The sequence below is a fragment of the Talpa europaea genome (genome assembly GCF_964194135.1).
Source record: "Talpa europaea genome assembly, chromosome: 8".
NCBI lineage: Eukaryota > Metazoa > Chordata > Mammalia > Eulipotyphla > Talpidae > Talpa > Talpa europaea.
In genome coordinates this window covers 72,406,711-72,418,087 of record NC_140075.1, presented here as the reverse complement: position 1 = coordinate 72,418,087, position 11,377 = coordinate 72,406,711, and positions in this window count along the sequence as shown.

Genomic DNA, 11,377 nt, shown 5'->3' with positions numbered 1-11,377 from the left:
CCAGATACTGAAATATTCTACTCTCTTAACAAAAACTACTTTACTTTTTTTAAAGATTTATTTTATTTATTTATGCATACAAGAGCTGGGGGTTATAGGCCAGAGGTGCTGGGTGGGTAAGAGGATTCACCAGACAGAGTGGGGAACAGAGCAGGTAGATTGACTGAAATACACTGCTAAGAGGAGCAGCAAGAGAGACAGGAGAGGCCTGCTGTGCCATGTGGGTTAGTTCCCTGGCTGGGGATTGAACTCATGCTGCAGTGGCTGTGGATAGCTTCATAGTGCTCAGAATTAACCACATGCACCACCAGGAAGGCCCTCTTCTAACAAAAACTACTTTCTACAAACTGAATTGTAATTATATCTTCAGCACTTTGGGGGAGTCATAGCTTTTATTGGTTATTTTCATATCAGTAGTTTAAATGTTATAAGCAGAACACAATAATTAAAAAAATTAACTTTATAGATGGTTACTATGTGCTATAATCTTCTCTAAAGCACCTTACATATATTAAAATACTCCTTACATTAACCATATAAGATAGGACTATTCTCTCCACTTTACAAATAAGGAAGGTGAAATAACTTAATCAGGATCACATTGCTATTATGTGTTAGAACTACCAAAAGAAGAGACAAAAATCAATAGAACAAAATAGATAAACCAAAGGTAGCAGCAATTAGAATGATGATGATATAAGTTTTTAAAATAGTGCGGTGTATTAGTTGCCTAGGTCAGCCCTAACAAATTACCACAAACTGGTGGCTTAAAATGATAGAAATTTATTCTTTCACAGTTCTGGTGACCAGAAGTCCGGAGTCAAGGTGTCAGCAGGGTTGGTTCCTTCTGGACACTCTGAGGGAAAATTCATCTGATGCCTCTCTCCTAGTTATTGGTAGCTAACATCAATCTTTGGTGTTCCTTCGTTTGCAGCCTTAAAACTCCAATCTTTGCCTGCATCTTCACATGAACTTCTTCTATGTTTCCCTTTTCCTTTCCTGTTCTTTATAAGGATACCCTCATTGGATTTAGGGTCCACCCTAACCCAGGTTGATCTTATCACTAGAAATTTACTGTAATTACACCTACAACAATGCTTATTCCAAGTAAGACACATTCTGGGATTCCAGGTGGACACATCTTTTGGCCACAATCCAACCCTTTATTGTTATCTTGTATTACCCATCATTGTTATACTATAACAATGTATAACAAATACTATAACAAACCTAATATCTTGGATACTAAACTAACAAAGGTTTGATTTTTAACTCATACCATAGGCCAGAGTGGGTGCTGTGGGTCCTTTATCAGTCTGCTGAATTCTTTGTATCTGTTCTCAGAATAATGTGTTTAAATACATCAATAAAACACATAAGATTATGGATGAAACCAATAATATTGAAATAGTTACCAGCAAGTCCTTAAAAAAATGATGTTTCATTGAACATCATTTGGTTATATTGATAATACAAAAAAAACCCCAGCTGACACGGAACAAAATGATGTTGAGGACTTAGTTTTGTCATATGTCATTTCGCTTCAAGTTTTAGTATCCAAGAACCTATCAATGACATTAAGTGAAGATTTGCTGTATATGTTTCTTTGTTAAAATATTGAAAGGAATTAATTAATTAATTAATTAATTATCAAGTATAGTTGGTGATATATACTTGATAAGAAAATAACTGTGAATTATGTTGATATCCAAGTGTAAAGTATTAATATGGTGTGTGGTGGTTTCTTCTTTTTTTTTTTTTTTTGCCTACAATCACAACTGAAGAAAATACTAAATTTTCACACAATGTTTAATGGAAATAAGTGTGTGATTATTTTGTTCCACATTCAGGTTAACAGGCTCTCTGATTTCAATCTAAAAATTCTTTTAGATTGGTATGTGGAAGCAAGATTATGGTGGCTCTGACATTCCATAGGTCTCAAATCATGTCCAGATTCTCTTCATTTTACTAGTAAAAGGCAAGAGAGAGAGAGCACGCAGAGAATCACCCAGGAGGTTTACAGGTTAAGCATGGAATTGGTGACCACATTCCATTAGTCAAAATTCAATCACATCCTCCCACATAACAGTAAGAGAGGTTCAGCCTAAATCATCCAAACTGGTAGAACTCCAAGGTCTAATCAATTGTCACTGCCCTTCACCTATGCAGGGTGGGGCTAAATCCACTGAGAAGCAACTGTGCGTTCCCTTTCAGGGGGAAAAAAAAAAAAAGCTCTTAAATAAGATGTCATTATAATAAAAAATGACTTGCCTGTTCTTATTATCAAGAATAAGAAAAAATTTTAAGACTAAAACCACAAAACCAAAGACGCTTAAGTGAAAATTTATTCCAAGCTACATAAAGTGTGGAAAGAACTTTTAAATAAATACTTTAAATATTTTCAAAGAGATAAATCAATGAACAAATAAAAATAGAAAATCATGAAATATCATTTAAGAAAAATAACCAATTAGACATCTTAGATATAGAAACTACAGTGAAATAAAATAAAATTTGGAAGATGAGGCTAAATAGTAGACTAAATACAGATGAAAAGCAAATTTATGAACTGGAAAATGAACTGAGAAAAATCCCAGCACAAGATGTAAAAAGACATAAAATATAAAATAAGAGACACTAAGGATACACACTTTCAGAGGAAAGAACAGAGAGAATAGTGGGTGGGCAATACCCACTGTTGTTAGACAATAACTAACAATTTCACAGAAAAAAAATCTATCTTAAAATTTTAAAAGTTAAAGTGCTGATAAAAATTCATTAAAAAACCTACTAAGCTCATAATGAAACTTATGTAAATAATGAAGCTTCCATAGAGAAAAACACAGAATACCATAAGGTATAATAAAGATGTTGCTATTAAATTTGTCATCAGTAACACTAGTTCTAGGGAGTGATGGGGAACAACAGAGAAATACCCTCAAAGTACTGAGGAAAAATAACAACAACAAAAATCTTTGCACTAGAAATCTTTGACAAGTTAACTATCACCCAAGAGCAATGACAAAATAAAGGCATTTCAGACACATAAGAATACAAAAAAAAATGTAATACCCTTAGATCTTTACTTTAAGATGTCTGGAGAAGTGGACTTGTGATTATAGTTATTGGAGGAAAGTTGGGATCAGAATCACACACTTTTAAACAGTATCAAATCAGAGTTAGGGAATTAACTTTTCAGAACAGTAGAAAATCAGAGGTAGAGACATTATCAGGGACATCTAGAAATTGTGTTTTTCCCAACACCCCATGCCCATGAAAATACAGCTCTGCTGGTACTAGTGGTTTAGCAAGAATTTGACCTTCTTAATTCTGGAAGAATGCTACCTAAGAAGAGTGTCACAACTACTGCAATGCCCCATAATAGAATCGTTAGGCCTAATGAAAGCAGAGATTGACTCCACTTCTAACCAAGATAAAGTAACAGGGTCCATACTTATCCTCCAACTTAACTATGGGGAAAAAGCCAAAACAGAAAAAAGAAGCAACTACTTTCAGACATTGAACAACAAAAGTATAGGACTGTGATTTCTTAGAATACGGAAACAAGTTGAGAACGATTGACCAGTTTATTATTTATAGACAGCAAAGGTAGTAAAACAGTGATCAGAATTTGGGGAGGCAGCCAGCTAGAATTTGTAGGACAGAGTATCAGAGAAAGGGGAGTTCTGAAGAGAAAGAGTTCATAGTAAAATGGAGAGAAAGATTCATAGTCAAACACATTTCAGTATCTAGTGGTAGGTACAATAACGGAAGAACACACCAAGGTGAAGGAGATGTTTAATGGATGAGATAAGCTCTTTATGAGAAAGAGTATGAAGAAAGACTTCCCAGAGATTTCTGGACTAGACTTAGAAGGAAGAATAGGAATTTTCCAAGCAAACAAGAGGGGGGAGCATAAACAAGTGCACAGAAGCAAAAAGCAAAAAATAAGAAATAATAAGCAAAAAATAAAAATAATAAGTAGTAAAATTTTGAAGAAGTTTGTATATGTGCTGCCGAAGAGAGCACTTGAAGAAGTTTGAAAGGCAGTTTCAGGAGCATTAAGCACCAGAAGGTTTGTGATAGAAAATAAGTTTGGAGATTTTGGTGACAGTCAGATCATGAGATCTTTAGATACCAGTCTAAGGAAGCAGGATTTATCCAGCAGGTGATGGGGAAGCCCGAGAAGGCAAAAACATATATTTCCCCTTTCTGCATTAGGAAAAGTTTGTATTATCATATATTGAACAAACATCTGTCAAGCCCTATAGAATCTTGGACACTTTGCAGGGCACTACATCATTTATTATTGAGTTGTACCTTTAAAGTTCATCATAAAAACATTTTTGTTTATGAAGTAGTAAGCCTAGATTTCATTATAGTTTCTATCTTCCCAACTGATTCTAAGTATAAGCCTGCAGGCCAGTATTTCTAACTCTGTTACTAATGCCAAAACTGGTTTGCAAAGATCTACTTTATAAACTGTAATTAGTCTTTTATAAAGGGCAAAGTATTTCCTTATTCCATTTATAAATTTCATAATTTTCAAGTTTTTGTTATATATTACTACCTATTTAAAGTAAACCCAAAGAAATCCCCAACTGTTTAGACTAAAAACTCTTGTTTAAGATGAATAGAAGAAAATAAGAAGTTTCCCAATGAAGGTAATAGATATCAGGAAGGAGATATAAAGGTGGTTAGAAAAGAGAAATAATGCAGAAAAGAGTTATATTCCAAGTATATCTAGTAAGCAATACTAAAATACAAGTAGAATTCTGGATATGGAAACAGAAGCCAATGAAATGACCAACAATTAATTTTATACTATGAGCCCAGAGGAACAAGTAAAAAAAAAAAAAACCAGAGTGATGCCAAAGACATGAGCATCATCTTATTAAAGACAGTATACTTTTAATATATAAAGCATGTTAAATGTCATTCCCGCGCCACTGATCTGGGCTACAGCCTGCGTCCTGGAACTGAGGGCTTTGGAACTGAGACCCGGGGCACGAAATTAGGGGGAGACTGCGGAGGCCCTCCCTGAGTGAGCAGGAACAAGGCGCCCAGGCAGGGGAGCGGGATTCAAAAGGCGCCATTCCCGCGCCACTGATCTGGGCTACAGCCCGCGTCCTGGAACTGAGGGCTTTGGAACTGAGACCCGGGGCACGAAATTAGGGGGAGACTGCGGAGGCCCTCCCTGAGTGAGCAGGAACAAGGCGCCCAGGCAAGGGAGCTGGATTCAAAAGGCGCCATTCCCGCGCCACTGATCTGGGCTACAGCCTGCGTCCTGGAACTGAGGGCTTTGGAACTGAGACCCGGGGCACGAAATTAGGGGAAGACTGCGGAGGCCCTCCCTGAGTGAGCAGGATCAAGGTGCCCAGGCAAGGGAGCTGGACTCAAAAGGCGCCATTCCCGCGCCACTGATCTGGGCTACAGCCCGCATCCTGGAACTGAGGGCTTTGGAACTGAGACCCGGGCACGAAATTAGGGGGAGACGGCGGAGGCCCATCCTGAGTGAGCAGGAACAAGGCGCCCAGGCAGGGGAGCAGGATTCAAAAGGCGCCATTCCCGCCCCACTGATCTGGGCTACAGCCCGCGTCCTGGAACTGAGGGCTTTGGAACAGAGACCCGGGGCACGAAATTAGGGGCGTGGGTTCCCCACGACGGTGGGGCACAAGGCAGACACAGCACCCCAAAGCCGTTGAGGTGTACCCTACCATCCCCGCTCTGCTCCCTGTCCCACGGGGTGGAAAATCAGCTCCCCAAGGGCTCTAGGAGAGATCTCTGGCACCACCTAGCGACTTGAAGCCAGCAGAGGCTCCTGAAGGAGCTAGTGGCCAGCTGGGGAGTTTGCCCACACCGGGCCCCTTCCGAACAAGTAGTCTGAGCCCACAGGGAGAGCGAGCACCCACAGCCGGGGCAGACCAGGTGCGCAGAAGAGTGTGCCTGAGACCAGACACGCAGGGAGTGTGTCCCACATCACCATTTTAGAACAGGGACATTTCTTCAGTAAAGACTACCTGCAGAAGGCTTCCTCAGGAGCCAGAGGTGAGCGGGGGAAGTTCGCCCACGCCAGACCCCCTCTGGCCTGCAGTCCAAGCCCAGAGGGGAGCAGGAACCCACCGCCGGGGCAGACCAGGCGCACAGGGGAGTGTGTCCCTACATCGGCATTTTAGAACAGGGACCTTTCTCCAGTAAAGACTGCTTGAAACTGACAGATGACTCCTGGAAGAACCAGAGGGGAACAGAGAAGCCCACCCAAGATGCCGGACAGTCCCAACAACACACTGTCCCAACGCATACGGCAAATTAGAAAACAGACAGTAGGGAAGAGAAGAACCACACGCAACCTAGCAACTCTCCAGAGAAAAAGCACACCACAAAAAGAAAGCCAGCCCCCAGATTGCAAAGACAATAACTTGGAAGAATTTCTGAGCCTTCCAGAAAGAGAATTTAAAATTGCCGTGATTAAAAAACTAACAGAAGTCATAAAGGAAAACAATGATAAGGGAAAAATAATCAACGATCAGAAGAATGCAATTGAGTCCCTAGAGAGGGAAAACAATGGTCAGAAGAAAGAAATTGAGTCCCTAAAGAGGGAAGTAAAAGAAATGCAGGAGATCAAAGAATTAATGGAAGAACTAAAGAATTCTGGGAAAAGCAATGAAAGCAGAATAGATGAAATGGAAGAACGAATAAGTAATCTTGAAGACATAGAAATAAAAAGAACCAAAACAGAAAAGGAAAGAGAAGTACGAAGGAAAAAGAACGAAGAAAGACTTCGGGAACTATCTGACTCCATGAGGAAAGGAAATATAAGAGTTATAGGAATACCAGAAGGAGAGGAGAGAGATGTAGGAACAGAGAAAATATTCAAAGAGATAATTGAAGAGAACTTCCCAAATGTGAAGAAGGAGCTGAAAATTGATATACAAGAAGCAAGAAGAACACCAAACTTCCACGACAAAAGGAAAAATACAGCAAGACACATAATAGTAAAGCTCCCAAGAATCCAGGACAAGGAAAAAATAATGAAGCTGGCAAGAGGGAAGAAACAGATAACATTCAAAGGAAAACCAATCAGGCTGACATCAGACTTCTCCGAAGAAACACTACGGGCAAGGAGAGAGTGGAGGGACATAGTCAACAGACTCCAAGAAAACAGATGCCAACCAAGAATACTCTATCCCGCAAAGCTCTCCTTCCTCTTTGAAGAAAGAATATGGACCTTTCCAGACAAACAGAAACTCCGGAATTTCATTGCAACTAAACCCCCACTCCAAAAAATACTACAAGGAGTCCTAAAGCCAGAACCTCAGAGGGACGAATAACAATGAAAGAAGGCCAAAAAAAAAAAAGTTATTAAAAGAATAAATAAATAAAATCAAAGGAAAGACAAACACAATGGCAAATACAGATGTTAACATATCAATAATAACTCTGAATGTAAATGGACTAAACTCTTCAATAAAAAGACACAGAGTTGCAGCCTGGATTAAGAAACAAAACCCAACCTTTTGCTGTCTCCAGGAAACACATTTAGCTACAAAAGATAAAAATAGGCTCAAAGTTAAAGGATGGAAAACAATCCTACAAGCAAATGGACCAAAAAAGAAAGCAGGAACAGCTATACTTATATCAGATAAAACAGATTTCAAACTCAAAAAGATAAAAAGAGACCCCAAGGGTCACTACATTATGATCAAGGGGACAATACTTCAAGAAGAAATAACACTCATTAACATATACTCACCAAACGAAGGAGCACCAAAATATATCAGACAACTGTTGTCCTCTCTGAAAACAGACATCAGAGAAAACACATACGTAGTGGGAGACTTCAACACACCACTATCAACAATGGATAGATCAACAAGACAAAAAATAAGTAAAGAAACTAAAGCTCTAAATAAGGACCTAGAGCAATTGGGCTTAACAGACATCTATAGAACACTAAACCCCAAAAAAACGGAGTACACATTTTTCTCAAGCGCACACGGATCATTCTCCAGGATCGATCACATACTGGGGCACAAGACAAACATCAACAGATACACCAAGATTGAAATCATATCAACCATCTTTTCTGACCATGAAGGCATCAAACTAGAAATAAACCATAAAAAGAAGGCAAGGAACTTTCCTACCTCATGGAGATTAAAAACCACACTACTGGAAGACCATTGGACTAATGAGGAGATCAAAGAAGAAATTAAAAAATTTTTTGAATTGAACGACAAGGAGGACACCAATATCCTAAATGTATGGGATGCAGCAAAAGCAGTAATAAGAGGAAAATATATAGCAATAGAAGCTCACATCAAGAAACAAGAAAGAACGCAAAGAAACAACCTAATCTCGAAGCTCAAAGATCTAGAAAAAGAACAACAAAAAAACCCCAAAACCAGTAGAAGAAAAGAAATAATAAAAACCAAAGCAGAAATAAATGAAATTGAAACTAAAAAAACAATCCAAAAGATCAATGAAACCAAGAGCTGGTTCTTTGAAAAAATCAATAAAATAGACAAACCCCTAGCCAGGCTCACAAAGGAAAAAAGGGAGAAAGCACAAATAAACAGGATCATCAATGAAAGAGGAGAAATCACAACGGACACTGCAGAAATCAAAAGAATAATCAGTAACTACTATGAACAGTTATATGGAAACAAGTTCAACAATCTAGAGGAGATGGACAAATTCCTACAACTCTACAATCACCCAAAGCTAGATAAAGAAGAAATAGAACACCTAAACAGACCAATTACAATTAGCGAAATTGAAATGGTAATAAAAAACCTCCCCAAAAACAAAAGCCCAGGACCTGATGGATTTACAAATGAATTCTACCAAACATTCAGAGACGAATTAGTGCCTAACCTTCACAAACTCTTCCAAAAAATTGAGAAGGAAGGGACAATACCAAACACGTTTTATGAAGCCAACATTACACTAATACCAAAACCGAACAAGGACAACACAAAAAAGGAAAACTACAGGCCAATCTCCCTAATGAACACTGATGCAAAAATCCTCAATAAAATTTTAGCTATCAGAATCCAACAATGTATCCATAAGATAATTCACCACGACCAAGTTGGATTCATTCCAGGGGCACAAGGATGGTTTAACATCCGAAAATCAATCAACGTTATCCAACACATCAACAAAAAGAAATATAAAAACCATATGATAATATCAATAGATGCTGAGAAAGCTTTCGACAAAGTGCAACACCCATTCATGATAAAAGCCCTTGAAATTCTTGGGATACAAGGAACATACCTCAACATCATAAAGGCCATCTATGACAAGCCAACAGCCAGTATCATTCTCAATGGTGAAAAGCTGAAAGCAATTCCATTAAGATCTGGAACAAGACAAGGATGTCCACTCTCACCATTGCTTTTCAATATAATACTGGAAGTCCTAGCCAGGGCAATAAGACAAGAGAAAGACATCCAAGGAATCCAAATAGGAAAAGAAGAAGTCAAACTATCACTATTTGCAGACGATATGATATTATACATAGAGAACCCCAAAAACTCCACAGAAAAGCTAATTCAACTCATCAATCAGTTCAGTAAAGTGGCAGGATACAAAATCAACACGCAAAAGTCAGTAGCCTTCCTATACACAAACAATAAATCTGAAGAAGAAGAAATCAAAAAGACCATCCCTTTTGTTATTGAAACAAAAAAAATCAAATATTTGGGAATAAATCTAACAAAAGAGGTAAAGGACCTATACAAAGAAAACTATAAAACACTGTTAAAAGAAATAGAAGAAGACACAAAGAAATGGAGAGACATCCCCTGCTCATGGATTGGAAGAATAAACATTATTAAAATGGCCATCCTTCCAAAAGCAATATACAGATTCAATGCTATTCCAATCAAAATTTCAATGTCATTCTTCAAAGAAATAGAACAATTATTGATGAAATTCATATGGAATCACAAAAAACCCCGAATAGCCAAAGCTCTCCTGAAAAAAAAAGAAGGGAATGGAGGCATCAGACTCCCAGACTTCAAACTATACTACAAAGCCATAATCATCAAAACTGCATGGTATTGGAACAAGAACAGACATACAGACCAATGGAATCGAATAGAAAATCCAGAAATAAACCCACAGATTTATGGTCAACTAATCTTTGACAAAGGAGCAAAGAATATGCATTGGAGCAAAGAAAGTTTGTTCAATAAATGGTGCTGGGAAAACTGGGTCGCTACATGCAAAAGAATGAAGCTTGACCACCACCTCACACCATACACAAAAATCAACTCAAAATGGATTAAAGAACTAGACATAAGACCTGAAACCATAAAATATATAGAAGGAAATATAGGCGAAACACTACGTGATTTGCACATCAAAGACATCTTTACAGACACATCACCCAAAGCAGTGATAGTGAAGGCAAAGATAAACAGCTGGGACTACATCAAATTAAAGAGCTTTTGCACAGCAAAAGAGACAATAACAAAAACAAAGAGAAACCCCACCAACTGGGAGAACATTTTTGCACCCAACACTAATGATAAAGGACTGATCACAAAAATCTGCAAAGAGCTGATGAGACTCAACAACAACAAAGAAAATAATCCAGTCAAAAAATGGGCAGAAGAGCTTAAAAGAAACTTCTCTGAAGAGGAAATGCAAATGGCCAACAGGCATATGAAAAAATGTTCAACATCACTTGTCATCAGGGAAATGCAAATCAAAACTACCATGAGATACCATCTTACACCAGTGAGAATGGCACATATTAAAAAAACTAGCAACAACAAATGTTGGCGAGGGTGTGGAGAAAAAGGAACTCTTCTGCACTGTTGGTGGGAGTGCAAACTGGTCCAACCACTGTGGAAAGCTGTGTGGAGATTTCTGGACCTACTAAACATAGAGCTTCCATATGATCCAGCAATTCCACTCCTAGGTATTTACCCAAAGGACACAGAAACATCAATTCCAAAGAACACCTGCACCCCTATGTTTATAGCAGCACTGTTTACAATAGCTAAGCTTTGGAAACAACCCAAATGCCCAAAAATAGATGACTGGATCAAGAAGATGTGGTACATATATACCATGGAATATTACTCAGCATTCAAAAAAGATAAACACATGCAATTTGCAGCAACATGGATGGCGCTGGAAGGGATCATGCTCAGCGAAATAAGCCAAAAAGAAAAAGAAAAATACCGGATGGTCTCACTCATAGCAGGAATCTAGAAAACTTAAATAAGGGACCAGGAAAATGAATAACTATAAGATAGTGAAAATCAAAATCAACAAAAAACTATGAACCAGAGACACTTTTAGGGGGGCGGGAGGGGAGGGATTGGGGTCAGAATGGGGGCGCTGCAATTGTATGGGG